This window comes from Rhinoderma darwinii (genome assembly GCF_050947455.1).
Source record: "Rhinoderma darwinii isolate aRhiDar2 chromosome 5 unlocalized genomic scaffold, aRhiDar2.hap1 SUPER_5_unloc_23, whole genome shotgun sequence".
Lineage (NCBI taxonomy): Eukaryota > Metazoa > Chordata > Amphibia > Anura > Rhinodermatidae > Rhinoderma > Rhinoderma darwinii.
In genome coordinates, this window is record NW_027461780.1 from 133,614 (window position 1) to 157,915 (window position 24,302).

Below are 24,302 nucleotides of genomic sequence, written 5' to 3' on the forward strand. Positions count from 1 at the left end.
GATTGCCACCTCTTGTTGTGTGTCGTCTGTGTTTCTGTGTTTCCGGCATTTCACATTGGAACACCTCATTCACCTTCCTTGTCTTCTCTCCGCCCTCCCTTTTAGGTAAGTTAAAGAGCTGCACCTGAGCCAGCCACTGATTGATTGATTGATTGATTGATTGATTGATTGATTGATTGATTGATGCAGCACAACAGTCAAATAGTGGAGTGGAGTAGGGGAACAGCAAACAGCCAATAAAGCAGCCCGCCCGCTCGCCTGCCCGCCACAATGGACCTACCTGTGTACACTAGATGGATGTGATGGAATGTACTGTCGTCCCTACATTTCAAGAAGAAGTAAGAATTGCAGTTGCAACAAAGCCTTGCTTGCCTACAAAGAGAGCAGCAATTTGGATTTGTTACTATGTTACCTAGAAGAATAACAAACTGTGCAAGGATGGAGGTTGTAGGAGCAAGGAGAAGTTGTCTGTAAAGTTGGTGGATGCCTATTTTCCATTTTGCAGTCCCTTGTCTCCCTCTTGTGGCCTCCTGGAGGCAACTAGCTGTGCAAAAAAAAGACAGCCTGGCGGCCGGCTGTTGCAGTGTTGCCCTCTCAGGCAACACTGAGTGACTGACTGAGCCTCACCGTCTTATATAAAGTTCAGACGGAACTTTGCACGTGTCATAGTGGAGCCCTCAGGATTCCAGAGCCAGCTTTCTGACATCATAATGGGGCCTCAGAGATAAAAGCCTGGGCCCAGGCAGTGTTGGTCAGTGCTGCTCAGCAGGCAGCACTGGACTGGACTGGATTACAGCTGATACAAGGTGTGAAGGAACAAGGGGTGGCTGTGGGCATGCACTTGCTGCCGCTGCCAGTGTTTATCTGCATGGCAGCAGGGCATTTGGGCGTTGCCAGGAAGGCGTTTTTATGTAGATTCCTCCTCTTTCAGCACTGCATTGTGGTGCAAGCAAAAGAAGCAAATCCTGTCTGGCTTCCTCTCCGGCCTTTATTCACCTCCCGTGTAGCTGTGAGTGTGTGAGCCTGCAGGGCCCCATGGAATTGCCTAGAAGTAGGCTGAATCGCTGCAAGGGCTGAACAGCAGTATCGGGCAGGCTCGGGCAACGCGCGGCCCGTTCGGGTTATCGCTTCTCGGCCTTTTGGCTAAGATCAAGTGTAGTATCTGTTCTTATCAGTTTAATATCTGATACGTCCCCTATCTGGGGACCATATATTAAATGGATTTTTAGAACAGGGAGATGGAAATAGAGCTTGCTCTGTCCACTCCACGCATTGACCTGGTATTGCAGTATTTCCAGGACCGGTGCACCCTTTCCTTATGTGTTGACTAAAAGCAGATTCCAAAAGTGTTTTTTGTCTTTGCTATTGTTTCTGTCTTTCTGAAGGGATCTCCCCTTTTAATCCCATTATTTCAACACCTGTTGGACAATGCATGAGTGATAATGAGCTCATTGATTAAATGCAATTAATGAATAGATTGCCACCTCTTGTTGTGTGTCGTCTGTGTTTCTGTGTTTCCGGCATTTCACATTGGAACACCTCATTCACCTTCCTTGTCTTCTCTCCGCCCTCCCTTTTAGGTAAGTTAAAGAGCTGCACCTGAGCCAGCCACTGATTGATTGATTGATTGATTGATTGATTGATTGATTGATTGATTGATGCAGCACAACAGTCAAATAGTGGAGTGGAGTAGGGGAACAGCAAACAGCCAATAAAGCAGCCCGCCCGCTCGCCTGCCCGCCACAATGGACCTACCTGTGTACACTAGATGGATGTGATGGAATGTACTGTCGTCCCTACATTTCAAGAAGAAGTAAGAATTGCAGTTGCAACAAAGCCTTGCTTGCCTACAAAGAGAGCAGCAATTTGGATTTGTTACTATGTTACCTAGAAGAATAACAAACTGTGCAAGGATGGAGGTTGTAGGAGCAAGGAGAAGTTGTCTGTAAAGTTGGTGGATGCCTATTTTCCATTTTGCAGTCTCTTGTCTCCCTCTTGTGGCCTCCTGGAGGCAACTAGCTGTGCAAAAAAAAGTCAGCCTGGCGGCCGGCTGTTGCAGTGTTGCCCTCTCAGGCAACACTGAGTGACTGACTGAGCCTCACCGTCTTATATAAAGTTCAGACGGAACTTTGCACGTGTCATAGTGGAGCCCTCAGGATTCCAGAGCCAGCTTTCTGACATCATAATGGGGCCTCAGAGATAAAAGCCTGGGCCCAGGCAGTGTTGGTCAGTGCTGCTCAGCAGGCAGCACTGGACTGGACTGGATTACAGCTGATACAAGGTGTGAAGGAACAAGGGGTGGCTGTGGGCATGCACTTGCTGCCGCTGCCAGTGTTTATCTGCATGGCAGCAGGGCATTTGGGCGTTGCCAGGAAGGCGTTTTTATGTAGATTCCTCCTCTTTCAGCACTGCATTGTGGTGCAAGCAAAAGAAGCAAATCCTGTCTGGCTTCCTCTCCGGCCTTTATTCACCTCCCGTGTAGCTGTGAGTGTGTGAGCCTGCAGGGCCCCATGGAATTGCCTAGAAGTAGGCTGAATCGCTGCAAGGGCTGAACAGCAGTATCGGGCAGGCTCGGGCAACGCGCGGCCCGTTCGGGTTATCGCTTCTCGGCCTTTTGGCTAAGATCAAGTGTAGTATCTGTTCTTATCAGTTTAATATCTGATACGTCCCCTATCTGGGGACCATATATTAAATGGATTTTTAGAACAGGGAGATGGAAATAGAGCTTGCTCTGTCCACTCCACGCATTGACCTGGTATTGCAGTATTTCCAGGACCGGTGCACCCTTTCCTTATGTGTTGACTAAAAGCAGATTCCAAAAGTGTTTTTTGTCTTTGCTATTGTTTCTGTCTTTCTGAAGGGATCTCCCCTTTTAATCCCATTATTTCAACACCTGTTGGACAATGCATGAGTGATAATGAGCTCATTGATTAAATGCAATTAATGAATAGATTGCCACCTCTTGTTGTGTGTCGTCTGTGTTTCTGTGTTTCCGGCATTTCACATTGGAACACCTCATTCACCTTCCTTGTCTTCTCTCCGCCCTCCCTTTTAGGTAAGTTAAAGAGCTGCACCTGAGCCAGCCACTGATTGATTGATTGATTGATTGATTGATTGATTGATGCAGCACAACAGTCAAATAGTGGAGTGGAGTAGGGGAACAGCAAACAGCCAATAAAGCAGCCCGCCCGCTCGCCTGCCCGCCACAATGGACCTACCTGTGTACACTAGATGGATGTGATGGAATGTACTGTCGTCCCTACATTTCAAGAAGAAGTAAGAATTGCAGTTGCAACAAAGCCTTGCTTGCCTACAAAGAGAGCAGCAATTTGGATTTGTTACTATGTTACCTAGAAGAATAACAAACTGTGCAAGGATGGAGGTTGTAGGAGCAAGGAGAAGTTGTCTGTAAAGTTGGTGGATGCCTATTTTCCATTTTGCAGTCTCTTGTCTCCCTCTTGTGGCCTCCTGGAGGCAACTAGCTGTGCAAAAAAAAGTCAGCCTGGCGGCCGGCTGTTGCAGTGTTGCCCTCTCAGGCAACACTGAGTGACTGACTGAGCCTCACCGTCTTATATAAAGTTCAGACGGAACTTTGCACGTGTCATAGTGGAGCCCTCAGGATTCCAGAGCCAGCTTTCTGACATCATAATGGGGCCTCAGAGATAAAAGCCTGGGCCCAGGCAGTGTTGGTCAGTGCTGCTCAGCAGGCAGCACTGGACTGGACTGGATTACAGCTGATACAAGGTGTGAAGGAACAAGGGGTGGCTGTGGGCATGCACTTGCTGCCGCTGCCAGTGTTTATCTGCATGGCAGCAGGGCATTTGGGCGTTGCCAGGAAGGCGTTTTTATGTAGATTCCTCCTCTTTCAGCACTGCATTGTGGTGCAAGCAAAAGAAGCAAATCCTGTCTGGCTTCCTCTCCGGCCTTTATTCACCTCCCGTGTAGCTGTGAGTGTGTGAGCCTGCAGGGCCCCATGGAATTGCCTAGAAGTAGGCTGAATCGCTGCAAGGGCTGAACAGCAGTATCGGGCAGGCTCGGGCAACGCGCGGCCCGTTCGGGTTATCGCTTCTCGGCCTTTTGGCTAAGATCAAGTGTAGTATCTGTTCTTATCAGTTTAATATCTGATACGTCCCCTATCTGGGGACCATATATTAAATGGATTTTTAGAACAGGGAGATGGAAATAGAGCTTGCTCTGTCCACTCCACGCATTGACCTGGTATTGCAGTATTTCCAGGACCGGTGCACCCTTTCCTTATGTGTTGACTAAAAGCAGATTCCAAAAGTGTTTTTTGTCTTTGCTATTGTTTCTGTCTTTCTGAAGGGATCTCCCCTTTTAATCCCATTATTTCAACACCTGTTGGACAATGCATGAGTGATAATGAGCTCATTGATTAAATGCAATTAATGAATAGATTGCCACCTCTTGTTGTGTGTCGTCTGTGTTTCTGTGTTTCCGGCATTTCACATTGGAACACCTCATTCACCTTCCTTGTCTTCTCTCCGCCCTCCCTTTTAGGTAAGTTAAAGAGCTGCACCTGAGCCAGCCACTGATTGATTGATTGATTGATTGATTGATTGATTGATTGATTGATTGATTGATGCAGCACAACAGTCAAATAGTGGAGTGGAGTAGGGGAACAGCAAACAGCCAATAAAGCAGCCCGCCCGCTCGCCTGCCCGCCACAATGGGCCTACCTGTGTACACTAGATGGATGTGATGGAATGTACTGTCGTCCCTACATTTCAAGAAGAAGTAAGAATTGCAGTTGCAACAAAGCCTTGCTTGCCTACAAAGAGAGCAGCAATTTGGATTTGTTACTATGTTACCTAGAAGAATAACAAACTGTGCAAGGATGGAGGTTGTAGGAGCAAGGAGAAGTTGTCTGTAAAGTTGGTGGATGCCTATTTTCCATTTTGCAGTCCCTTGTCTCCCTCTTGTGGCCTCCTGGAGGCAACTAGCTGTGCAAAAAAAAGACAGCCTGGCGGCCGGCTGTTGCAGTGTTGCCCTCTCAGGCAACACTGAGTGACTGACTGAGCCTCACCGTCTTATATAAAGTTCAGACGGAACTTTGCACGTGTCATAGTGGAGCCCTCAGGATTCCAGAGCCAGCTTTCTGACATCATAATGGGGCCTCAGAGATAAAAGCCTGGGCCCAGGCAGTGTTGGTCAGTGCTGCTCAGCAGGCAGCACTGGACTGGACTGGATTACAGCTGATACAAGGTGTGAAGGAACAAGGGGTGGCTGTGGGCATGCACTTGCTGCCGCTGCCAGTGTTTATCTGCATGGCAGCAGGGCATTTGGGCGTTGCCAGGAAGGCGTTTTTATGTAGATTCCTCCTCTTTCAGCACTGCATTGTGGTGCAAGCAAAAGAAGCAAATCCTGTCTGGCTTCCTCTCCGGCCTTTATTCACCTCCCGTGTAGCTGTGAGTGTGTGAGCCTGCAGGGCCCCATGGAATTGCCTAGAAGTAGGCTGAATCGCTGCAAGGGCTGAACAGCAGTATCGGGCAGGCTCGGGCAACGCGCGGCCCGTTCGGGTTATCGCTTCTCGGCCTTTTGGCTAAGATCAAGTGTAGTATCTGTTCTTATCAGTTTAATATCTGATACGTCCCCTATCTGGGGACCATATATTAAATGGATTTTTAGAACAGGGAGATGGAAATAGAGCTTGCTCTGTCCACTCCACGCATTGACCTGGTATTGCAGTATTTCCAGGACCGGTGCACCCTTTCCTTATGTGTTGACTAAAAGCAGATTCCAAAAGTGTTTTTTGTCTTTGCTATTGTTTCTGTCTTTCTGAAGGGATCTCCCCTTTTAATCCCATTATTTCAACACCTGTTGGACAATGCATGAGTGATAATGAGCTCATTGATTAAATGCAATTAATGAATAGATTGCCACCTCTTGTTGTGTGTCGTCTGTGTTTCTGTGTTTCCGGCATTTCACATTGGAACACCTCATTCACCTTCCTTGTCTTCTCTCCGCCCTCCCTTTTAGGTAAGTTAAAGAGCTGCACCTGAGCCAGCCACTGATTGATTGATTGATTGATTGATTGATTGATTGATTGATTGATTGATTGATTGATTGATGCAGCACAACAGTCAAATAGTGGAGTGGAGTAGGGGAACAGCAAACAGCCAATAAAGCAGCCCGCCCGCTCGCCTGCCCGCCACAATGGACCTACCTGTGTACACTAGATGGATGTGATGGAATGTACTGTCGTCCCTACATTTCAAGAAGAAGTAAGAATTGCAGTTGCAACAAAGCCTTGCTTGCCTACAAAGAGAGCAGCAATTTGGATTTGTTACTATGTTACCTAGAAGAATAACAAACTGTGCAAGGATGGAGGTTGTAGGAGCAAGGAGAAGTTGTCTGTAAAGTTGGTGGATGCCTATTTTCCATTTTGCAGTCCCTTGTCTCCCTCTTGTGGCCTCCTGGAGGCAACTAGCTGTGCAAAAAAAAGACAGCCTGGCGGCCGGCTGTTGCAGTGTTGCCCTCTCAGGCAACACTGAGTGACTGACTGAGCCTCACCGTCTTATATAAAGTTCAGACGGAACTTTGCACGTGTCATAGTGGAGCCCTCAGGATTCCAGAGCCAGCTTTCTGACATCATAATGGGGCCTCAGAGATAAAAGCCTGGGCCCAGGCAGTGTTGGTCAGTGCTGCTCAGCAGGCAGCACTGGACTGGACTGGATTACAGCTGATACAAGGTGTGAAGGAACAAGGGGTGGCTGTGGGCATGCACTTGCTGCCGCTGCCAGTGTTTATCTGCATGGCAGCAGGGCATTTGGGCGTTGCCAGGAAGGCGTTTTTATGTAGATTCCTCCTCTTTCAGCACTGCATTGTGGTGCAAGCAAAAGAAGCAAATCCTGTCTGGCTTCCTCTCCGGCCTTTATTCACCTCCCGTGTAGCTGTGAGTGTGTGAGCCTGCAGGGCCCCATGGAATTGCCTAGAAGTAGGCTGAATCGCTGCAAGGGCTGAACAGCAGTATCGGGCAGGCTCGGGCAACGCGCGGCCCGTTCGGGTTATCGCTTCTCGGCCTTTTGGCTAAGATCAAGTGTAGTATCTGTTCTTATCAGTTTAATATCTGATACGTCCCCTATCTGGGGACCATATATTAAATGGATTTTTAGAACAGGGAGATGGAAATAGAGCTTGCTCTGTCCACTCCACGCATTGACCTGGTATTGCAGTATTTCCAGGACCGGTGCACCCTTTCCTTATGTGTTGACTAAAAGCAGATTCCAAAAGTGTTTTTTGTCTTTGCTATTGTTTCTGTCTTTCTGAAGGGATCTCCCCTTTTAATCCCATTATTTCAACACCTGTTGGACAATGCATGAGTGATAATGAGCTCATTGATTAAATGCAATTAATGAATAGATTGCCACCTCTTGTTGTGTGTCGTCTGTGTTTCTGTGTTTCCGGCATTTCACATTGGAACACCTCATTCACCTTCCTTGTCTTCTCTCCGCCCTCCCTTTTAGGTAAGTTAAAGAGCTGCACCTGAGCCAGCCACTGATTGATTGATTGATTGATTGATTGATTGATTGATTGATTGATTGATTGATTGATTGATTGATGCAGCACAACAGTCAAATAGTGGAGTGGAGTAGGGGAACAGCAAACAGCCAATAAAGCAGCCCGCCCGCTCGCCTGCCCGCCACAATGGACCTACCTGTGTACACTAGATGGATGTGATGGAATGTACTGTCGTCCCTACATTTCAAGAAGAAGTAAGAATTGCAGTTGCAACAAAGCCTTGCTTGCCTACAAAGAGAGCAGCAATTTGGATTTGTTACTATGTTACCTAGAAGAATAACAAACTGTGCAAGGATGGAGGTTGTAGGAGCAAGGAGAAGTTGTCTGTAAAGTTGGTGGATGCCTATTTTCCATTTTGCAGTCCCTTGTCTCCCTCTTGTGGCCTCCTGGAGGCAACTAGCTGTGCAAAAAAAAGACAGCCTGGCGGCCGGCTGTTGCAGTGTTGCCCTCTCAGGCAACACTGAGTGACTGACTGAGCCTCACCGTCTTATATAAAGTTCAGACGGAACTTTGCACGTGTCATAGTGGAGCCCTCAGGATTCCAGAGCCAGCTTTCTGACATCATAATGGGGCCTCAGAGATAAAAGCCTGGGCCCAGGCAGTGTTGGTCAGTGCTGCTCAGCAGGCAGCACTGGACTGGACTGGATTACAGCTGATACAAGGTGTGAAGGAACAAGGGGTGGCTGTGGGCATGCACTTGCTGCCGCTGCCAGTGTTTATCTGCATGGCAGCAGGGCATTTGGGCGTTGCCAGGAAGGCGTTTTTATGTAGATTCCTCCTCTTTCAGCACTGCATTGTGGTGCAAGCAAAAGAAGCAAATCCTGTCTGGCTTCCTCTCCGGCCTTTATTCACCTCCCGTGTAGCTGTGAGTGTGTGAGCCTGCAGGGCCCCATGGAATTGCCTAGAAGTAGGCTGAATCGCTGCAAGGGCTGAACAGCAGTATCGGGCAGGCTCGGGCAACGCGCGGCCCGTTCGGGTTATCGCTTCTCGGCCTTTTGGCTAAGATCAAGTGTAGTATCTGTTCTTATCAGTTTAATATCTGATACGTCCCCTATCTGGGGACCATATATTAAATGGATTTTTAGAACAGGGAGATGGAAATAGAGCTTGCTCTGTCCACTCCACGCATTGACCTGGTACTGCAGTATTTCCAGGACCGGTGCACCCTTTCCTTATGTGTTGACTAAAAGCAGATTCCAAAAGTGTTTTTTGTCTTTGCTATTGTTTCTGTCTTTCTGAAGGGATCTCCCCTTTTAATCCCATTATTTCAACACCTGTTGGACAATGCATGAGTGATAATGAGCTCATTGATTAAATGCAATTAATGAATAGATTGCCACCTCTTGTTGTGTGTCGTCTGTGTTTCTGTGTTTCCGGCATTTCACATTGGAACACCTCATTCACCTTCCTTGTCTTCTCTCCGCCCTCCCTTTTAGGTAAGTTAAAGAGCTGCACCTGAGCCAGCCACTGATTGATTGATTGATTGATTGATTGATTGATTGATTGATTGATTGATTGATTGATTGATTGATGCAGCACAACAGTCAAATAGTGGAGTGGAGTAGGGGAACAGCAAACAGCCAATAAAGCAGCCCGCCCGCTCGCCTGCCCGCCACAATGGACCTACCTGTGTACACTAGATGGATGTGATGGAATGTACTGTCGTCCCTACATTTCAAGAAGAAGTAAGAATTGCAGTTGCAACAAAGCCTTGCTTGCCTACAAAGAGAGCAGCAATTTGGATTTGTTACTATGTTACCTAGAAGAATAACAAACTGTGCAAGGATGGAGGTTGTAGGAGCAAGGAGAAGTTGTCTGTAAAGTTGGTGGATGCCTATTTTCCATTTTGCAGTCCCTTGTCTCCCTCTTGTGGCCTCCTGGAGGCAACTAGCTGTGCAAAAAAAAGACAGCCTGGCGGCCGGCTGTTGCAGTGTTGCCCTCTCAGGCAACACTGAGTGACTGACTGAGCCTCACCGTCTTATATAAAGTATAAAGTTCAGACGGAACTTTGCACGTGTCATAGTGGAGCCCTCAGGATTCCAGAGCCAGCTTTCTGACATCATAATGGGGCCTCAGAGATAAAAGCCTGGGCCCAGGCAGTGTTGGTCAGTGCTGCTCAGCAGGCAGCACTGGACTGGACTGGATTACAGCTGATACAAGGTGTGAAGGAACAAGGGGTGGCTGTGGGCATGCACTTGCTGCCGCTGCCAGTGTTTATCTGCATGGCAGCAGGGCATTTGGGCGTTGCCAGGAAGGCGTTTTTATGTAGATTCCTCCTCTTTCAGCACTGCATTGTGGTGCAAGCAAAAGAAGCAAATCCTGTCTGGCTTCCTCTCCGGCCTTTATTCACCTCCCGTGTAGCTGTGAGTGTGTGAGCCTGCAGGGCCCCATGGAATTGCCTAGAAGTAGGCTGAATCGCTGCAAGGGCTGAACAGCAGTATCGGGCAGGCTCGGGCAACGCGCGGCCCGTTCGGGTTATCGCTTCTCGGCCTTTTGGCTAAGATCAAGTGTAGTATCTGTTCTTATCAGTTTAATATCTGATACGTCCCCTATCTGGGGACCATATATTAAATGGATTTTTAGAACAGGGAGATGGAAATAGAGCTTGCTCTGTCCACTCCACGCATTGACCTGGTACTGCAGTATTTCCAGGACCGGTGCACCCTTTCCTTATGTGTTGACTAAAAGCAGATTCCAAAAGTGTTTTTTGTCTTTGCTATTGTTTCTGTCTTTCTGAAGGGATCTCCCCTTTTAATCCCATTATTTCAACACCTGTTGGACAATGCATGAGTGATAATGAGCTCATTGATTAAATGCAATTAATGAATAGATTGCCACCTCTTGTTGTGTGTCGTCTGTGTTTCTGTGTTTCCGGCATTTCACATTGGAACACCTCATTCACCTTCCTTGTCTTCTCTCCGCCCTCCCTTTTAGGTAAGTTAAAGAGCTGCACCTGAGCCAGCCACTGATTGATTGATTGATTGATTGATTGATTGATTGATTGATTGATTGATTGCAGCACAACAGTCAAATAGTGGAGTGGAGTAGGGGAACAGCAAACAGCCAATAAAGCAGCCCGCCCGCTCGCCTGCCCGCCACAATGGACCTACCTGTGTACACTAGATGGATGTGATGGAATGTACTGTCGTCCCTACATTTCAAGAAGAAGTAAGAATTGCAGTTGCAACAAAGCCTTGCTTGCCTACAAAGAGAGCAGCAATTTGGATTTGTTACTATGTTACCTAGAAGAATAACAAACTGTGCAAGGATGGAGGTTGTAGGAGCAAGGAGAAGTTGTCTGTAAAGTTGGTGGATGCCTATTTTCCATTTTGCAGTCCCTTGTCTCCCTCTTGTGGCCTCCTGGAGGCAACTAGCTGTGCAAAAAAAAGACAGCCTGGCGGCCGGCTGTTGCAGTGTTGCCCTCTCAGGCAACACTGAGTGACTGACTGAGCCTCACCGTCTTATATAAAGTTCAGACGGAACTTTGCACGTGTCATAGTGGAGCCCTCAGGATTCCAGAGCCAGCTTTCTGACATCATAATGGGGCCTCAGAGATAAAAGCCTGGGCCCAGGCAGTGTTGGTCAGTGCTGCTCAGCAGGCAGCACTGGACTGGACTGGATTACAGCTGATACAAGGTGTGAAGGAACAAGGGGTGGCTGTGGGCATGCACTTGCTGCCGCTGCCAGTGTTTATCTGCATGGCAGCAGGGCATTTGGGCGTTGCCAGGAAGGCGTTTTTATGTAGATTCCTCCTCTTTCAGCACTGCATTGTGGTGCAAGCAAAAGAAGCAAATCCTGTCTGGCTTCCTCTCCGGCCTTTATTCACCTCCCGTGTAGCTGTGAGTGTGTGAGCCTGCAGGGCCCCATGGAATTGCCTAGAAGTAGGCTGAATCGCTGCAAGGGCTGAACAGCAGTATCGGGCAGGCTCGGGCAACGCGCGGCCCGTTCGGGTTATCGCTTCTCGGCCTTTTGGCTAAGATCAAGTGTAGTATCTGTTCTTATCAGTTTAATATCTGATACGTCCCCTATCTGGGGACCATATATTAAATGGATTTTTAGAACAGGGAGATGGAAATAGAGCTTGCTCTGTCCACTCCACGCATTGACCTGGTATTGCAGTATTTCCAGGACCGGTGCACCCTTTCCTTATGTGTTGACTAAAAGCAGATTCCAAAAGTGTTTTTTGTCTTTGCTATTGTTTCTGTCTTTCTGAAGGGATCTCCCCTTTTAATCCCATTATTTCAACACCTGTTGGACAATGCATGAGTGATAATGAGCTCATTGATTAAATGCAATTAATGAATAGATTGCCACCTCTTGTTGTGTGTCGTCTGTGTTTCTGTGTTTCCGGCATTTCACATTGGAACACCTCATTCACCTTCCTTGTCTTCTCTCCGCCCTCCCTTTTAGGTAAGTTAAAGAGCTGCACCTGAGCCAGCCACTGATTGATTGATTGATTGATTGATTGATTGATTGATTGATTGATTGATGCAGCACAACAGTCAAATAGTGGAGTGGAGTAGGGGAACAGCAAACAGCCAATAAAGCAGCCCGCCCGCTCGCCTGCCCGCCACAATGGACCTACCTGTGTACACTAGATGGATGTGATGGAATGTACTGTCGTCCCTACATTTCAAGAAGAAGTAAGAATTGCAGTTGCAACAAAGCCTTGCTTGCCTACAAAGAGAGCAGCAATTTGGATTTGTTACTATGTTACCTAGAAGAATAACAAACTGTGCAAGGATGGAGGTTGTAGGAGCAAGGAGAAGTTGTCTGTAAAGTTGGTGGATGCCTATTTTCCATTTTGCAGTCCCTTGTCTCCCTCTTGTGGCCTCCTGGAGGCAACTAGCTGTGCAAAAAAAAGACAGCCTGGCGGCCGGCTGTTGCAGTGTTGCCCTCTCAGGCAACACTGAGTGACTGACTGAGCCTCACCGTCTTATATAAAGTTCAGACGGAACTTTGCACGTGTCATAGTGGAGCCCTCAGGATTCCAGAGCCAGCTTTCTGACATCATAATGGGGCCTCAGAGATAAAAGCCTGGGCCCAGGCAGTGTTGGTCAGTGCTGCTCAGCAGGCAGCACTGGACTGGACTGGATTACAGCTGATACAAGGTGTGAAGGAACAAGGGGTGGCTGTGGGCATGCACTTGCTGCCGCTGCCAGTGTTTATCTGCATGGCAGCAGGGCATTTGGGCGTTGCCAGGAAGGCGTTTTTATGTAGATTCCTCCTCTTTCAGCACTGCATTGTGGTGCAAGCAAAAGAAGCAAATCCTGTCTGGCTTCCTCTCCGGCCTTTATTCACCTCCCGTGTAGCTGTGAGTGTGTGAGCCTGCAGGGCCCCATGGAATTGCCTAGAAGTAGGCTGAATCGCTGCAAGGGCTGAACAGCAGTATCGGGCAGGCTCGGGCAACGCGCGGCCCGTTCGGGTTATCGCTTCTCGGCCTTTTGGCTAAGATCAAGTGTAGTATCTGTTCTTATCAGTTTAATATCTGATACGTCCCCTATCTGGGGACCATATATTAAATGGATTTTTAGAACAGGGAGATGGAAATAGAGCTTGCTCTGTCCACTCCACGCATTGACCTGGTATTGCAGTATTTCCAGGACCGGTGCACCCTTTCCTTATGTGTTGACTAAAAGCAGATTCCAAAAGTGTTTTTTGTCTTTGCTATTGTTTCTGTCTTTCTGAAGGGATCTCCCCTTTTAATCCCATTATTTCAACACCTGTTGGACAATGCATGAGTGATAATGAGCTCATTGATTAAATGCAATTAATGAATAGATTGCCACCTCTTGTTGTGTGTCGTCTGTGTTTCTGTGTTTCCGGCATTTCACATTGGAACACCTCATTCACCTTCCTTGTCTTCTCTCCGCCCTCCCTTTTAGGTAAGTTAAAGAGCTGCACCTGAGCCAGCCACTGATTGATTGATTGATTGATTGATTGATTGATTGATTGATTGATTGATTGATTGATTGATGCAGCACAACAGTCAAATAGTGGAGTGGAGTAGGGGAACAGCAAACAGCCAATAAAGCAGCCCGCCCGCTCGCCTGCCCGCCACAATGGACCTACCTGTGTACACTAGATGGATGTGATGGAATGTACTGTCGTCCCTACATTTCAAGAAGAAGTAAGAATTGCAGTTGCAACAAAGCCTTGCTTGCCTACAAAGAGAGCAGCAATTTGGATTTGTTACTATGTTACCTAGAAGAATAACAAACTGTGCAAGGATGGAGGTTGTAGGAGCAAGGAGAAGTTGTCTGTAAAGTTGGTGGATGCCTATTTTCCATTTTGCAGTCCCTTGTCTCCCTCTTGTGGCCTCCTGGAGGCAACTAGCTGTGCAAAAAAAAGACAGCCTGGCGGCCGGCTGTTGCAGTGTTGCCCTCTCAGGCAACACTGAGTGACTGACTGAGCCTCACCGTCTTATATAAAGTTCAGACGGAACTTTGCACGTGTCATAGTGGAGCCCTCAGGATTCCAGAGCCAGCTTTCTGACATCATAATGGGGCCTCAGAGATAAAAGCCTGGGCCCAGGCAGTGTTGGTCAGTGCTGCTCAGCAGGCAGCACTGGACTGGACTGGATTACAGCTGATACAAGGTGTGAAGGAACAAGGGGTGGCTGTGGGCATGCACTTGCTGCCGCTGCCAGTGTTTATCTGCATGGCAGCAGGGCATTTGGGCGTTGCCAGGAAGGCGTTTTTATGTAGATTCCTCCTCTTTCAGCACTGCATTGTGGTGCAAGCAAAAGAAGCAAATCCTGTCTGGCTTCCTCTCCGGCCTTTATTCACCTCCCGTGTAGCTGTGAGTGTGTGAGCCTGCAGGGCCCCATGGAATTGCCTAGAAGTAGGCTGAATCGCTGCAAGGGCTGAACAGCAGTATCGGGCAGGCTCGGGCAACGCGCGGCCCGTTCGGGTTATCGCTTCTCGGCCTTTTGGCTAAGATCAAGTGTAGTATCTGTTCTTATCAGTTTAATATCTGATACGTCCCCTATCTGGGGACCATATATTAAATGGATTTTTAGAACAGGGAGATGGAAATAGAGCTTGCTCTGTCCACTCCACGCATTGACCTGGTATTGCAGTATTTCCAGGACCGGTGCACCCTTTCCTTATGTGTTGACTAAAAGCAGATTCCAAAAGTGTTTTTTGTCTTTGCTATTGTTTCTGTCTTTCTGAAGGGATCTCCCCTTTTAATCCCATTATTTCAACACCTGTTGGACAATGCATGAGTGATAATGAGCTCATTGATTAAATGCAATTAATGAATAGATTGCCACCTCTTGTTGTGTGTCGTCTGTGTTTCTGTGTTTCCGGCATTTCACATTGGAACACCTCATTCACCTTCCTTGTCTTCTCTCCGCCCTCCCTTTTAGGTAAGTTAAAGAGCTGCACCTGAGCCAGCCACTGATTGATTGATTGATTGATTGATTGATTGATTGATTGATTGATTGATTGATGCAGCACAACAGTCAAATAGTGGAGTGGAGTAGGGGAACAGCAAACAGCCAATAAAGCAGCCCGCCCGCTCGCCTGCCCGCCACAATGGACCTACCTGTGTACACTAGATGGATGTGATGGAATGTACTGTCGTCCCTACATTTCAAGAAGAAGTAAGAATTGCAGTTGCAACAAAGCCTTGCTTGCCTACAAAGAGAGCAGCAATTTGGATTTGTTACTATGTTACCTAGAAGAATAACAAACTGTGCAAGGATGGAGGTTGTAGGAGCAAGGAGAAGTTGTCTGTAAAGTTGGTGGATGCCTATTTTCCATTTTGCAGTCCCTTGTCTCCCTCTTGTGGCCTCCTGGAGGCAACTAGCTGTGCAAAAAAAAGACAGCCTGGCGGCCGGCTGTTGCAGTGTTGCCCTCTCAGGCAACACTGAGTGACTGACTGAGCCTCACCGTCTTATATAAAGTTCAGACGGAACTTTGCACGTGTCATAGTGGAGCCCTCAGGATTCCAGAGCCAGCTTTCTGACATCATAATGGGGCCTCAGAGATAAAAGCCTGGGCCCAGGCAGTGTTGGTCAGTGCTGCTCAGCAGGCAGCACTGGACTGGACTGGATTACAGCTGATACAAGGTGTGAAGGAACAAGGGGTGGCTGTGGGCATGCACTTGCTGCCGCTGCCAGTGTTTATCTGCATGGCAGCAGGGCATTTGGGCGTTGCCAGGAAGGCGTTTTTATGTAGATTCCTCCTCTTTCAGCACTGCATTGTGGTGCAAGCAAAAGAAGCAAATCCTGTCTGGCTTCCTCTCCGGCCTTTATTCACCTCCCGTGTAGCTGTGAGTGTGTGAGCCTGCAGGGCCCCATGGAATTGCCTAGAAGTAGGCTGAATCGCTGCAAGGGCTGAACAGCAGTATCGGGCAGGCTCGGGCAACGCGCGGCCCGTTCGGGTTATCGCTTCTCGGCCTTTTGGCTAAGATCAAGTGTAGTATCTGTTCTTATCAGTTTAATATCTGATACGTCCCCTATCTGGGGACCATATATTAAATGGATTTTTAGAACAGGGAGATGGAAATAGAGCTTGCTCTGTCCACTCCACGCATTGACCTGGTATTGCAGTATTTCCAGGACCGGTGCACCCTTTCCTTATGTGTTGACTAAAAGCAGATTCCAAAAGTGTTTTTTGTCTTTGCTATTGTTTCTGTCTTTCTGAAGGGATCTCCCCTTTTAATCCCATTATTTCAACACCTGTTGGACAATGCATGAGTGATAATGAGCTCATTGATTAAATGCAATTAATGAATAGATTGCCACCTCTTGTTGTGTGTCGTCTGTGTTTCTGTGTTTCCGGCATTTCACATTGGAACACCTCATTCACCTTCCTTGTCTTCTCTCCGCCCTCCCTTTTAGGTAAGTTAAAGAGCTGCACCTGAGCCAGCCACTGATTGATTGATTGATTGATTGATTGATTGATTGATTGATTGATGCAGCACAACAGTCAAATAGTGGAGTGGAGTAGGGGAACAGCAAACAGCCAATAAAGCAGCCCGCCCGCTCGCCTGCCCGCCACAATGGACCTACCTGTGTACACTAGATGGATGTGATGGAATGTACTGTCGTCCCTACATTTCAAGAAGAAGTAAGAATTGCAGTTGCAACAAAGCCTTGCTTGCCTACAAAGAGAGCAGCAATTTGGATTTGTTACTATGTTACCTAGAAGAATAACAAACTGTGCAAGGATGGAGGTTGTAGGAGCAAGGAGAAGTTGTCTGTAAAGTTGGTGGATGCCTATTTTCCATTTTGCAGTCCCTTGTCTCCCTCTTGTGGCCTCCTGGAGGCAACTAGCTGTGCAAAAAAAAGACAGCCTGGCGGCCGGCTGTTGCAGTGTTGCCCTCTCAGGCAACACTGAGTGACTGACTGAGCCTCACCGTCTTATATAAAGTTCAGACGGAACTTTGCACGTGTCATAGTGGAGCCCTCAGGATTCCAGAGCCAGCTTTCTGACATCATAATGGGGCCTCAGAGATAAAAGCCTGGGCCCAGGCAGTGTTGGTCAGTGCTGCTCAGCAGGCAGCACTGGACTGGACTGGATTACAGCTGATACAAGGTGTGAAGGAACAAGGGGTGGCTGTGGGCATGCACTTGCTGCCGCTGCCAGTGTTTATCTGCATGGCAGCAGGGCATTTGGGCGTTGCCAGGAAGGCGTTTTTATGTAGATTCCTCCTCTTTCAGCACTGCATTGTGGTGCAAGCAAAAGAAGCAAATCCTGTCTGGCTTCCTCTCCGGCCTTTATTCACCTCCCGTGTAGCTGTGAGTGTGTGAGCCTGCAGGGCCCCATGGAATTGCCTAGAAGTAGGCTGAATCGCTGCAAGGGCTGAACAGCAGTATCAGGCAGGCTCGGGCAACGCGCGGCCCGTTCGGGTTATCGCTTCTCGGCCTTTTGGCTAAGATCAAGTGTAGTATCTGTTCTTATCAGTTTAATATCTGATACGTCCCCTATCTGGGGACCATATATTAAATGGATTTTTAGAACAGGGAGATGGAAATAGAGCTTGCTCTGTCCACTCCACGCATTGACCTGGTATTGCAGTATTTCCAGGACCGGTGCACCCTTTCCTTATGTGTTGACTAAAAGCAGATTCCAAAAGTGTTTTTTGTCTTTGCTATTGTTTCTGTCTTTCTGAAGGGATCTCCCCTTTTAATCCCATTATTTCAACACCTGTTGGACAATGCATGAGTGATAATGAGCTCATTGATTAAATGCAATTAATGAATAGATTGCCACCTCTTGTTGTGTGTCGTCTGTGTTTCTGTGTTTCCGGCATTTCACATTGGAACACCTCATTCACCTTCCTTGTCTTCTCTCCGCCCTCCCTTTTAGGTAAGTTAAAGAGCTGCACCTGAGCCAGCCACTGATTGATTGATTGATTGATTGATTGATTGATTGATTGATTGATTGATTGATTGATTGATGCAGCACAACAGTCAAATAGTGGAGTGGAGTAGGGGAACAGCAAACAGCCAATAAAGCAGCCCGCCCGCTCGCCTGCCCGCCACAATGGACCTACCTGTGTACACTAGATGGATGTGATGGAATGTACTGTCGTCCCTACATTTCAAGAAGAAGTAAGAATTGCAGTTGCAACAAAGCCTTGCTTGCCTACAAAGAGAGCAGCAATTTGGATTTGTTACTATGTTACCTAGAAGAATAACAAACTGTGCAAGGATGGAGGTTGTAGGAGCAAGGAGAAGTTGTCTGTAAAGTTGGTGGATGCCTATTTTCCATTTTGCAGTCCCTTGTCTCCCTCTTGTGGCCTCCTGGAGGCAACTAGCTGTGCAAAAAAAAGACAGCCTGGCGGCCGGCTGTTGCAGTGTTGCCCTCTCAGGCAACACTGAGTGACTGACTGAGCCTCACCGTCTTATATAAAGTTCAGACGGAACTTTGCACGTGTCATAGTGGAGCCCTCAGGATTCCAGAGCCAGCTTTCTGACATCATAATGGGGCCTCAGAGATAAAAGCCTGGGCCCAGGCAGTGTTGGTCAGTGCTGCTCAGCAGGCAGCACTGGACTGGACTGGATTACAGCTGATACAAGGTGTGAAGGAACAAGGGGTGGCTGTGGGCATGCACTTGCTGCCGCTGCCAGTGTTTATCTGCATGGCAGCAGGGCATTTGGGCGTTGCCAGGAAGGCGTTTTTATGTAGATTCCTCCTCTTTCAGCACTGCATTGTGGTGCAAGCAAAAGAAGCAAATCCTGTCTGGCTTCCTCTCCGGCCTTTATTCACCTCCCGTGTAGCTGTGAGTGTGTGAGCCTGCAGGGCCCCATGGAATTGCCTAGAAGTAGGCTGAATCGCTACAAGGGCTGAACAGCAGTATCGGGCAGGCTCGGGCAACGCGCGGCCCGTTCGGGTTATCGCTTCTCGGCCTTTTGGCTAAGATCAAGTGTAGTATCTGTTCTTATCAGTTTAATATCTGATACGTCCCCTATCTGGGGACCATATATTAAATGGATTTTTAGAACAGGGAGATGGAAATAGAGCTTGCTCTGTCCACTCCACGCATTGACCTGGTATTGCAGTATTTCCAGGACCGGTGCACCCTTTCCTTATGTGTTGACTAAAAGCAGATTCCAAAAGTGTTTTTTGTCTTTGCTATTGTTTCTGTCTTTCTGAAGGGATCTCCCCTTTTAATCCCATTATTTCAACACCTGTTGGACAATGCATGAGTGATAATGAGCTCATTGATTAAATGCAATTAATGAATAGATTGCCACCTCTTGTTGTGTGTCGTCTGTGTTTCTGTGTTTCCGGCATTTCACATTGGAACACCTCATTCACCTTCCTTGTCTTCTCTCCGCCCTCCCTTTTAGGTAAGTTAAAGAGCTGCACCTGAGCCAGCCACTGATTGATTGATTGATTGATTGATTGATTGATTGATTGATTGATTGATTGATTGATTGATGCAGCACAACAGTCAAATAGTGGAGTGGAGTAGGGGAACAGCAAACAGCCAATAAAGCAGCCCGCCCGCTCGCCTGCCCGCCACAATGGACCTACCTGTGTACACTAGATGGATGTGATGGAATGTACTGTCGTCCCTACATTTCAAGAAGAAGTAAGAATTGCAGTTGCAACAAAGCCTTGCTTGCCTACAAAGAGAGCAGCAATTTGGATTTGTTACTATGTTACCTAGAAGAATAACAAACTGTGCAAGGATGGAGGTTGTAGGAGCAAGGAGAAGTTGTCTGTAAAGTTGGTGGATGCCTATTTTCCATTTTGCAGTCCCTTGTCTCCCTCTTGTGGCCTCCTGGAGGCAACTAGCTGTGCAAAAAAAAGACAGCCTGGCGGCCGGCTGTTGCAGTGTTGCCCTCTCAGGCAACACTGAGTGACTGACTGAGCCTCACCGTCTTATATAAAGTTCAGACGGAACTTTGCACGTGTCATAGTGGAGCCCTCAGGATTCCAGAGCCAGCTTTCTGACATCATAATGGGGCCTCAGAGATAAAAGCCTGGGCCCAGGCAGTGTTGGTCAGTGCTGCTCAGCAGGCAGCACTGGACTGGACTGGATTACAGCTGATACAAGGTGTGAAGGAACAAGGGGTGGCTGTGGGCATGCACTTGCTGCCGCTGCCAGTGTTTATCTGCATGGCAGCAGGGCATTTGGGCGTTGCCAGGAAGGCGTTTTTATGTAGATTCCTCCTCTTTCAGCACTGCATTGTGGTGCAAGCAAAAGAAGCAAATCCTGTCTGGCTTCCTCTCCGGCCTTTATTCACCTCCCGTGTAGCTGTGAGTGTGTGAGCCTGCAGGGCCCCATGGAATTGCCTAGAAGTAGGCTGAATCGCTGCAAGGGCTGAACAGCAGTATCGGGCAGGCTCGGGCAACGCGCGGCCCGTTCGGGTTATCGCTTCTCGGCCTTTTGGCTAAGATCAAGTGTAGTATCTGTTCTTATCAGTTTAATATCTGATACGTCCCCTATCTGGGGACCATATATTAAATGGATTTTTAGAACAGGGAGATGGAAATAGAGCTTGCTCTGTCCACTCCACGCATTGACCTGGTACTGCAGTATTTCCAGGACCGGTGCACCCTTTCCTTATGTGTTGACTAAAAGCAGATTCCAAAAGTGTTTTTTGTCTTTGCTATTGTTTCTGTCTTTCTGAAGGGATCTCCCCTTTTAATCCCATTATTTCAACACCTGTTGGACAATGCATGAGTGATAATGAGCTCATTGATTAAATGCAATTAATGAATAGATTGCCACCTCTTGTTGTGTGTCGTCTGTGTTTCTGTGTTTCCGGCATTTCACATTGGAACACCTCATTCACCTTCCTTGTCTTCTCTCCGCCCTCCCTTTTAGGTAAGTTAAAGAGCTGCACCTGAGCCAGCCACTGATTGATTGATTGATTGATTGATTGATTGATTGATTGATTGATTGATTGATGCAGCACAACAGTCAAATAGTGGAGTGGAGTAGGGGAACAGCAAACAGCCAATAAAGCAGCCCGCCCGCTCGCCTGCCCGCCACAATGGACCTACCTGTGTACACTAGATGGATGTGATGGAATGTACTGTCGTCCCTACATTTCAAGAAGAAGTAAGAATTGCAGTTGCAACAAAGCCTTGCTTGCCTACAAAGAGAGCAGCAATTTGGATTTGTTACTATGTTACCTAGAAGAATAACAAACTGTGCAAGGATGGAGGTTGTAGGAGCAAGGAGAAGTTGTCTGTAAAGTTGGTGGATGCCTATTTTCCATTTTGCAGTCCCTTGTCTCCCTCTTGTGGCCTCCTGGAGGCAACTAGCTGTGCAAAAAAAAGACAGCCTGGCGGCCGGCTGTTGCAGTGTTGCCCTCTCAGGCAACACTGAGTGACTGACTGAGCCTCACCGTCTTATATAAAGTTCAGACGGAACTTTGCACGTGTCATAGTGGAGCCCTCAGGATTCCAGAGCCAGCTTTCTGACATCATAATGGGGCCTCAGAGATAAAAGCCTGGGCCCAGGCAGTGTTGGTCAGTGCTGCTCAGCAGGCAGCACTGGACTGGACTGGATTACAGCTGATACAAGGTGTGAAGGAACAAGGGGTGGCTGTGGGCATGCACTTGCTGCCGCTGCCAGTGTTTATCTGCATGGCAGCAGGGCATTTGGGCGTTGCCAGGAAGGCGTTTTTATGTAGATTCCTCCTCTTTCAGCACTGCATTGTGGTGCAAGCAAAAGAAGCAAATCCTGTCTGGCTTCCTCTCCGGCCTTTATTCACCTCCCGTGTAGCTGTGAGTGTGTGAGCCTGCAGGGCCCCATGGAATTGCCTAGAAGTAGGCTGAATCGCTGCAAGGGCTGAACAGCAGTATCGGGCAGGCTCGGGCAACGCGCGGCCCGTTCGGGTTATCGCTTCTCGGCCTTTTGGCTAAGATCAAGTGTAGTATCTGTTCTTATCAGTTTAATATCTGATACGTCCCCTATCTGGGGACCATATATTAAATGGATTTTTAGAACAGGGAGATGGAAATAGAGCTTGCTCTGTCCACTCCACGCATTGACCTGGTATTGCAGTATTTCCAGGACCGGTGCACCCTTTCCTTATGTGTTGACTAAAAGCAGATTCCAAAAGTGTTTTTTGTCTTTGCTATTGTTTCTGTCTTTCTGAAGGGATCTCCCCTTTTAATCCCATTATTTCAACACCTGTTGGACAATGCATGAGTGATAATGAGCTCATTGATTAAATGCAATTAATGAATAGATTGCCACCTCTTGTTGTGTGTCGTCTGTGTTTCTGTGTTTCCGGCATTTCACATTGGAACACCTCATTCACCTTCCTTGTCTTCTCTCCGCCCTCCCTTTTAGGTAAGTTAAAGAGCTGCACCTGAGCCAGCCACTGATTGATTGATTGATTGATTGATTGATTGATTGATTGATGCAGCACAACAGTCAAATAGTGGAGTGGAGTAGGGGAACAGCAAACAGCCAATAAAGCAGCCCGCCCGCTCGCCTGCCCGCCACAATGGACCTACCTGTGTACACTAGATGGATGTGATGGAATCTACTGTCGTCCCTACATTTCAAGAAGAAGTAAGAATTGCAGTTGCAACAAAGCCTTGCTTGCCTACAAAGAGAGCAGCAATTTGGATTTGTTACTATGTTACCTAGAAGAATAACAAACTGTGCAAGGATGGAGGTTGTAGGAGCAAGGAGAAGTTGTCTGTAAAGTTGGTGGATGCCTATTTTCCATTTTGCAGTCCCTTGTCTCCCTCTTGTGGCCTCCTGGAGGCAACTAGCTGTGCAAAAAAAAGACAGCCTGGCGGCCGGCTGTTGCAGTGTTGCCCTCTCAGGCAACACTGAGTGACTGACTGAGCCTCACCGTCTTATATAAAGTTCAGACGGAACTTTGCACGTGTCATAGTGGAGCCCTCAGGATTCCAGAGCCAGCTTTCTGACATCATAATGGGGCCTCAGAGATAAAAGCCTGGGCCCAGGCAGTGTTGGTCAGTGCTGCTCAGCAGGCAGCACTGGACTGGACTGGATTACAGCTGATACAAGGTGTGAAGGAACAAGGGGTGGCTGTGGGCATGCACTTGCTGCCGCTGCCAGTGTTTATCTGCATGGCAGCAGGGCATTTGGGCGTTGCCAGGAAGGCGTTTTTATGTAGATTCCTCCTCTTTCAGCACTGCATTGTGGTGCAAGCAAAAGAAGCAAATCCTGTCTGGCTTCCTCTCCGGCCTTTATTCACCTCCCGTGTAGCTGTGAGTGTGTGAGCCTGCAGGGCCCCATGGAATTGCCTAGAAGTAGGCTGAATCGCTGCAAGGGCTGAACAGCAGTATCGGGCAGGCTCGGGCAACGCGCGGCCCGTTCGGGTTATCGCTTCTCGGCCTTTTGGCTAAGATCAAGTGTAGTATCTGTTCTTATCAGTTTAATATCTGATACGTCCCCTATCTGGGGACCATATATTAAATGGATTTTTAGAACAGGGAGATGGAAATAGAGCTTGCTCTGTCCACTCCACGCATTGACCTGGTATTGCAGTATTTCCAGGACCGGTGCACCCTTTCCTTATGTGTTGACTAAAAGCAGATTCCAAAAGTGTTTTTTGTCTTTGCTATTGTTTCTGTCTTTCTGAAGGGATCTCCCCTTTTAATCCCATTATTTCAACACCTGTTGGACAATGCATGAGTGATAATGAGCTCATTGATTAAATGCAATTAATGAATAGATTGCCACCTCTTGTTGTGTGTCGTCTGTGTTTCTGTGTTTCCGGCATTTCACATTGGAACACCTCATTCACCTTCCTTGTCTTCTCTCCGCCCTCCCTTTTAGGTAAGTTAAAGAGCTGCACCTGAGCCAGCCACTGATTGATTGATTGATTGATTGATTGATTGATTGATTGATTGATTGATTGATTGATGCAGCACAACAGTCAAATAGTGGAGTGGAGTAGGGGAACAGCAAACAGCCAATAAAGCAGCCCGCCCGCTCGCCTGCCCGCCACAATGGACCTACCTGTGTACACTAGATGGATGTGATGGAATGTACTGTCGTCCCTACATTTCAAGAAGAAGTAAGAATTGCAGTTGCAACAAAGCCTTGCTTGCCTACAAAGAGAGCAGCAATTTGGATTTGTTACTATGTTACCTAGAAGAATAACAAACTGTGCAAGGATGGAGGTTGTAGGAGCAAGGAGAAGTTGTCTGTAAAGTTGGTGGATGCCTATTTTCCATTTTGCAGTCCCTTGTCTCCCTCTTGTGGCCTCCTGGAGGCAACTAGCTGTGCAAAAAAAAGACAGCCTGGCGGCCGGCTGTTGCAGTGTTGCCCTCTCAGGCAACACTGAGTGACTGACT

The 24,302-nt window shown here is 47.8% G+C and overlaps 16 non-coding genes across 16 annotated transcripts; all 16 read left to right on the forward strand.

Moving 5' to 3' along the window:
• The first annotated feature begins 1,123 nt into the window (after positions 1-1,123).
• On the forward strand, positions 1,124-1,314 carry LOC142687399 (U2 spliceosomal RNA). Its single transcript, XR_012856627.1, has one exon. It is a non-coding gene; the product is annotated as a U2 spliceosomal RNA (small nuclear RNA).
• A 1,284-nt stretch (positions 1,315-2,598) lies between these two features.
• LOC142687400 (U2 spliceosomal RNA) lies at positions 2,599-2,789 on the forward strand. The gene has a single exon (XR_012856628.1). It is a non-coding gene; the product is annotated as a U2 spliceosomal RNA (small nuclear RNA).
• Positions 2,790-4,061: 1,272 nt separating this feature from the next.
• LOC142687403 (U2 spliceosomal RNA) lies at positions 4,062-4,252 on the forward strand. The gene has a single exon (XR_012856630.1). It is a non-coding gene; the product is annotated as a U2 spliceosomal RNA (small nuclear RNA).
• Positions 4,253-5,540: 1,288 nt separating this feature from the next.
• Positions 5,541-5,731, forward strand: LOC142687404 (U2 spliceosomal RNA). The gene has a single exon (XR_012856631.1). It is a non-coding gene; the product is annotated as a U2 spliceosomal RNA (small nuclear RNA).
• A 1,296-nt stretch (positions 5,732-7,027) lies between these two features.
• On the forward strand, positions 7,028-7,218 carry LOC142687405 (U2 spliceosomal RNA). The gene has a single exon (XR_012856632.1). It is a non-coding gene; the product is annotated as a U2 spliceosomal RNA (small nuclear RNA).
• Positions 7,219-8,518: 1,300 nt separating this feature from the next.
• LOC142687495 (U2 spliceosomal RNA) lies at positions 8,519-8,709 on the forward strand. The gene has a single exon (XR_012856714.1). It is a non-coding gene; the product is annotated as a U2 spliceosomal RNA (small nuclear RNA).
• A 1,307-nt stretch (positions 8,710-10,016) lies between these two features.
• LOC142687496 (U2 spliceosomal RNA) lies at positions 10,017-10,207 on the forward strand. The gene has a single exon (XR_012856715.1). It is a non-coding gene; the product is annotated as a U2 spliceosomal RNA (small nuclear RNA).
• Positions 10,208-11,492: 1,285 nt separating this feature from the next.
• On the forward strand, positions 11,493-11,683 carry LOC142687406 (U2 spliceosomal RNA). The gene has a single exon (XR_012856633.1). It is a non-coding gene; the product is annotated as a U2 spliceosomal RNA (small nuclear RNA).
• A 1,284-nt stretch (positions 11,684-12,967) lies between these two features.
• Positions 12,968-13,158, forward strand: LOC142687407 (U2 spliceosomal RNA). The gene has a single exon (XR_012856634.1). It is a non-coding gene; the product is annotated as a U2 spliceosomal RNA (small nuclear RNA).
• A 1,296-nt stretch (positions 13,159-14,454) lies between these two features.
• LOC142687408 (U2 spliceosomal RNA) lies at positions 14,455-14,645 on the forward strand. Its single transcript, XR_012856635.1, has one exon. It is a non-coding gene; the product is annotated as a U2 spliceosomal RNA (small nuclear RNA).
• Positions 14,646-15,933: 1,288 nt separating this feature from the next.
• Positions 15,934-16,124, forward strand: LOC142687409 (U2 spliceosomal RNA). The gene has a single exon (XR_012856636.1). It is a non-coding gene; the product is annotated as a U2 spliceosomal RNA (small nuclear RNA).
• A 1,280-nt stretch (positions 16,125-17,404) lies between these two features.
• On the forward strand, positions 17,405-17,595 carry LOC142687410 (U2 spliceosomal RNA). The gene has a single exon (XR_012856637.1). It is a non-coding gene; the product is annotated as a U2 spliceosomal RNA (small nuclear RNA).
• A 1,296-nt stretch (positions 17,596-18,891) lies between these two features.
• LOC142687411 (U2 spliceosomal RNA) lies at positions 18,892-19,082 on the forward strand. The gene has a single exon (XR_012856638.1). It is a non-coding gene; the product is annotated as a U2 spliceosomal RNA (small nuclear RNA).
• A 1,296-nt stretch (positions 19,083-20,378) lies between these two features.
• On the forward strand, positions 20,379-20,569 carry LOC142687497 (U2 spliceosomal RNA). Its single transcript, XR_012856716.1, has one exon. It is a non-coding gene; the product is annotated as a U2 spliceosomal RNA (small nuclear RNA).
• Positions 20,570-21,857: 1,288 nt separating this feature from the next.
• LOC142687412 (U2 spliceosomal RNA) lies at positions 21,858-22,048 on the forward strand. The gene has a single exon (XR_012856639.1). It is a non-coding gene; the product is annotated as a U2 spliceosomal RNA (small nuclear RNA).
• Positions 22,049-23,324: 1,276 nt separating this feature from the next.
• Positions 23,325-23,515, forward strand: LOC142687415 (U2 spliceosomal RNA). The gene has a single exon (XR_012856641.1). It is a non-coding gene; the product is annotated as a U2 spliceosomal RNA (small nuclear RNA).
• Positions 23,516-24,302: the final 787 nt, after the last annotated feature.